Here is a 6,336-nt window from a genome sequence, read left to right on the forward strand (position 1 = left end):
AGTTCCAATCAACTCTTTTCACTGAATTCAACCATTTGTTGGGAACAAAGCACATTAAGACTACTACCTATCATCCTTGCGCAAACGGTATGGTGGGACGATTGCATAGACAATTAAAAGCATCTTTGGCTATGAACGAAAACAAATCGGACTGGTCAGACAACTTGCCACTGATTCTCCTAGCAATTCGCAACACTGTGAAGGAAGATTTGCAGAGCACACCTGCAGAATTAGTTTTCGGATCAACATAGATTTAACCAGAACAATTCTGCGAAAACAATACAGACATTTCCCCAACGACAACTTTTGTGATGGACTTAAAACACAAAATGTCACAATTAAAATGTACTCCAACCAAAACTCAGACATGAACATTTTCATTCCAAGCAATATTTACACATGTAAATACGTTTTTATCAGGAACAACGCAGTAAAAAAACAACTATGTCCAAATTATTCCGGAACTTATTTAGTTGTCGACAGGAGTAAAAAGTATTTTACTATTTTAAAAAGAGAAAGGAGGCACTATAGTAATAGACACACTTAAACCTGCATTTATAGACGAACAATTACACATTTCTCTTACTCCAATACAAGAACATACACTCAGAAACAAACAAAGAAATTACAAAAAACAACACACCACAAACAACAACAAAAACTGGTCGAAAAGTTCATTGGCCAAAACATTTCAAACAATATATAACTTATTAAAAAAAAAAATATATATATATATATATATATATATACATAAAAACAAAAACGAAATACGTTTCTCTTGTATATATATATATATATATATATATATATATATATATATATATATATATATATATATATATATATATATATATATATATATATATATTTATTTATTTTCTACCCAGGAGGGGGAGTATTGTTAGACCATGTTTTCCCTGACATATACACACCCACATGTACGCATGCATGTACGCACACACACACACACACACACACACACACACACACACACACACACACACACACACACACACACACACACACACACGCATATACTTCCCTTTTTTTCTTCCGGACCAGCGTTCGAGCTGCTTAGTCGACGAACCGACCACATGCTCTAACGTCACTCTATCTCCCCTTCGCCTTTGGTCCATGTCAAAAATTCCCTCAAAATTCTGATACACCTGGTGTTTTTCTTCTGCTTCATATTATTTTAAATGTTCCACACAATATTTATACGCCATGTAAAAAGGCAGTTTTCTACATGAAGGCTCATTCAGTAGCAGTCGTTTATGTTACCCTGCGCTCGCGCGTAGCGTAAAAGGAAGCTGTAAAATGGCGGAAAATAGTCCCTGGGGTCAGGGTCAATACCATGCAAACGGTAAACTTGCGACGGGTTTCATTAGAGTGGTCGGTGGTGACTGGTGCTCTGTTGTAGCGTTATCGCTATAATTACCAAGAATAGTATATACAAAATATACATTTATAAAAGAAATCTCGGTACTCATGCACTTATTGATCCGTGCTGAAATAATAACATTTATTATTTAGAAATCCATTCTCATCATGGGGACGGGAAATTTTTAAGTACCTTCTGCACCTTCACCAAACAATTTAATAAAAACAGATATCGTAAAACTTTAATTAAACTTGAAAATACTATTTAAAAAATAGCGCGGATCAATAAGTGCACTAGCACCGAAATGTCAACAACTCTTAAGTATTAACAAATATTATCTAAACTTGATAGGTAAACAATTCGGCAATTTGTTGGGGAAAAATCAGACGAAATCCAAAAAGATGCGTGAGGCGAATGGCAAACAAAGTACAAACATCACAAGGATATGTCGAGGTGACCTACTAAGCTCACCTTATAAGCGACAGTTCTCTCTGCACCCACAATTACAAAGAGACTCATCAGAAATTTACTCTTGTTAATTAGTTGGACACACAAAAATAATTTCAATAAAGAATTCCCAACAATATAATCTAAACCTGATAGGAAAACAAATGAACGGACATTTTTACACGAGGAACAAAATAATGATTGTACCGTTTTGCAATGACCTAAATTCATTGTTCTTTAGCAGTGTTTTTTTTTTTTCTTTAAATAATTTCACGTTTGAATCGTGTCTTTCATCTGTTAATTTTGATTCTTTTATATTTTCATATATTTGGTTTCTTAATGAATTGGACACAAAAAACAAAAGTTGTATCAATTTACTAAACAAAACAAACAAAAGAAAAACGAATTTATTCCGTTTTTTTTTTGTTGTTGTTTCTATACGTGTTGTATTTCAGGAATGAAAGGTAAGTTATTATACTTTTCTTTCTTTGTACACGAAAAGAAAATCACATCCAATAACTTTTCTAATTAACTAAAACATTAAAACCGTTTATTTTTATTGCAATCAAAAAAAAAAATCAATTTCGCTATACGCGACGTGAATAAAAAAAAAAAGTAAAATCTCCTAAAATATATATTTCAATCTGACAAATAAATAAATTTAATTTTGTACGAAATGCGTTTATTTAAGTAAAACTTATAACATATGAGAAAATAATAATAATTTAATTCGAAGTTGGTGTAATTGTTACACAAAGCACAAAAACTGCTTTTTGATATTTGATTGTTTTGACATTTAAAAAAAAAAAAATTTCTATACACTTATAAATATAAATTCGTTTCATTTTTAATGTTTAATCCAACATTTTAAATTTTAGAATGGGTATCACTTTCTTTTTTATAAACATTATTTCAAATAAATACCCATTTATCGGCCATCACAAATTAATAAAAAAATTCAATCTAGACAAAAAAGGCCCTCTTGCACTTTAAGGAAACAAATGTACGATGACGAAAAATGGGACATAAGTCGTATTACACCGGTTGAAAGAATGCCATTTGCTTGGATAGTGAAATATTGACGTCATTACTATAAAATATTGATAGAATTTAAAAATTCAAATTATTGAAAAAGAATTTAATAAATAAGTATTTTATATTTAATAGTATAAAAATAATATTTTAAAAGAATTTAATAAATAAGTATTTAATATTTGATAGTATAAAAATAATATTGTAAAATAATTTTATAAATAAGTATTTTATATTTAATAGTATAAAAATAATATTGTAAAATAATTTTAAAACATGTTTAAGTTAAGATAGACATTAAAAATTGAAATTATTGTAAAATAATTTAATACATAAGTGTTTAATATTTACTAGTATAAACATAATATTGCAGAATAATTTTTAAAATGTTTAAGTTAAGAAAGGAATTAAAAATTGAATTTATTGTAAAATAATTTAATAAATAAGTATTTAATATTTAATAGTATAAAATAATATTGTAAATTAATTAAAAAAATGTTTAAGTTAAGATAGAAATTAAAAATTGAAATTATTGTTGAAGAATTTAATAAGTATTTAATAATAGTATAAAAATAATTAATGTAAAATAATTTTTAAATTAATTAAAGTCATTTAAGTAACACAATTCGATCGCCTATTCATGGTGAACTTTTTTACTTTTATTTTAAATTAAAAAAAAGTTAATTAGCTCTTCAGTTATTACGATAAAATATGGATAGAATTTAACAATTGAAATTATTTTAAATGAATTTAATTACTAAGTATTTAATAATTATTAGCATAAAATAATATTGTAAAGAATTTTAAAAAGTTAGTCATATTTAAGGAACACAATTTGATCGCCTATTTATAGTGAACTATTTTAGGTACTAGTGCAGAGAGTGACCCGGACGTAAATAATAACATTATTATTTAAAAAGCCATTCTCAACATGGGGAGGGGAGGGTGTTTTGTACCTATTCTATACTTCAACCTTACAATTGAATAAAAAAATATATCATAAAACTTTAATTAAACTTGGAAATACGTGGATCACTCTCTGCACTAGCACCCTATTTTATTTTAATTAAAGAAGTTAATTAGATCTCCCGTCATTACTATAAAATATTGATAGAATTTAACAGTTGAAATTATTGTTTATTTGTATGTAAAAAAAATTATTTAACGTGAAACATGGACCTTGCGTAAACAGTTTTCTTTTAATGGCTGCTCCCTGAAATGCGCAAAAATTCTTTTCACTTTCTTCATATATATCTCATAGAACTTTTTGTTTTACTAATCATGATTCTATTTATTTATTTATAAACCAATGAAAACCTTTTGTGCATGCGCTTTCAGGTAGCATCCATTAAACAAAAAATATACACAGAGTCCATGTTTCCCGTGAAGTACCAAAAAATTTGTTTTCTAACATTGTCAATTTCAATATTACATTTTCTTTATAAAATGACGTCAATATTTCGCTATCCAATCAAATGGCATTCTTTCAACCGGTTTTATACGACTTATGTCCCATTTTTCTTCCCCGTACATTTGTTTCCTTAAAGTGCAAGAGGGCCGAAAAATATTGATAAATCTTTATAATTTCAATAAGCGTAGTTTATCACCGAAATAAATTCTATTTTTTTTGTTCTGACGTAATTCCATCACTAATTTTTGCAAAATAATTAACTTTTTTAAAGTAAATAAACGCTTCAAAATAAATATAAAATACAAAAAACTTATCCAGTTAGATAGAGTTTGTCGCCGTTTGTAATATTTATTGTAATATATATTTGTAATATATTGGTTTTATTTTTTCTACTGTTTTTTTTTGTCTAAACTATAAAATATCCCTCTTGTTTATTAAATTGTTTAGTGAAAGTACATATTAGTTTTCAAAGACTACCTTTCTTATGTTAAGACTGGCTTTCTAAATAGTACAATTATTATTGAGGGGAAGCATTTTCATTTGAAATTGGACAGAAAATAAAATGCATAAATAATTTAAAATTGAAATTGATATATATATATATATATATATATATATATATATATATATATATATATATATATATATATATAGTCATCCACATACAGTACTGTTAAAGACGATACTAAACATATTGAATTGCATTTATTTTTCTTTACAGATCTTCCTGATTGAACACATTTACTGATGTTGAATGGCCCATTATTTTTATTAAACATTATACTACAGACAATATTTGCCTTATGTTTACGTCAACAGCCAGATAAATTTATTTAGATATCTGTAGGAAGATTTATTGTACTGGATAATTTTGGCTAATATTTGTACAATAGTTTTGACACACGTTTGGAAGATCATATTTTTGTGTTAGGGAAAATAAGTGTTCAATATTTTAAATATTCAACAATCTTGTATTATGTAGTTTCTCTAAGAAAAACGAAGATAAAATTCCATATGATTGAGAATTATATTGATATGCTTCTCTAGGAATTAAATAAAGTTTACGTCAGAATTTTTGGAGAGCAAAAATATGCAGGTACAAAGTCGACAAAAATCACATTCTTGTGGACTGTGTGCATATTCCTGTTCTGAAAAATCAAGTTTGGTGAAGCATATGAGGACTCACACTGGGGAAAAGCCATATTCTTGTATAATATGCGGATATTCCTGTTCCCAAAAATCACATTTAATTACACATATGAGAACTCACACTAAGGAAAAGCCACATTCTTGTGAACTATGTAATTATTCTTGTTCTGAAAAATCAAATTTAGTGAGACATATGAAAACACACACTGGGGAAAGGCCACATTCTTGTAAAGTGTGTGAATATTCATTTGCTAGAAAATCAAATTTAGTGACCCATATGAGAACTCACACTGGGGAAAAGCCACATTTTTGTGAACTATGTAACTATTCTTGTACTGAAAAATCATATTTAGTGAAACATATGAGAACTCACACTGGAGAGAAACAACATGCTTGTGAACTATGTAAATATTTATGTTCTGATAAATCAAGTCTACTGAGACATATGAAAACTCACACTGGGGAAAAGCCACATTCTTGTGAAGTGTGTGGATTTTCTTTTCCTGACAAATCAATGTTAGTTATGCATGTTAGAACTCACACTGGGGAAAAACCTCATACTTGTGAAGTGTGTGAATATCCTTTTTCTAAAAAATCAAATTTAGTGAGGCATATGAAAACTCACACTAAGTTTAATAATAAAAAAAGCCACATGTTTGTGAGGTGTGTGGATATTCTTGCACTGAAAAATCAAAGTTAGTCAGACATATGAGAACTCACACTAGGGAATAGGGAAAACTATATTTTTGTATAATATGCAAGCAATCCTGTTCCCCCGAAATTTCTGAAAAAAAAGTTTAGTAACATGAATATTACACTGCATAACTATACAACCAGACAATATCTGATGAGATCTCAAAACGCAAATCTTAAAACAGTTCTCAAACACCATGAAACAAGAGACAGTAGAAATATA

The sequence above is a fragment of the Euprymna scolopes genome, chromosome 46 (assembly GCF_053919585.1).
Source record: "Euprymna scolopes isolate OS-2025 chromosome 46, ASM5391958v1, whole genome shotgun sequence".
Lineage (NCBI taxonomy): Eukaryota > Metazoa > Mollusca > Cephalopoda > Sepiida > Sepiolidae > Euprymna > Euprymna scolopes.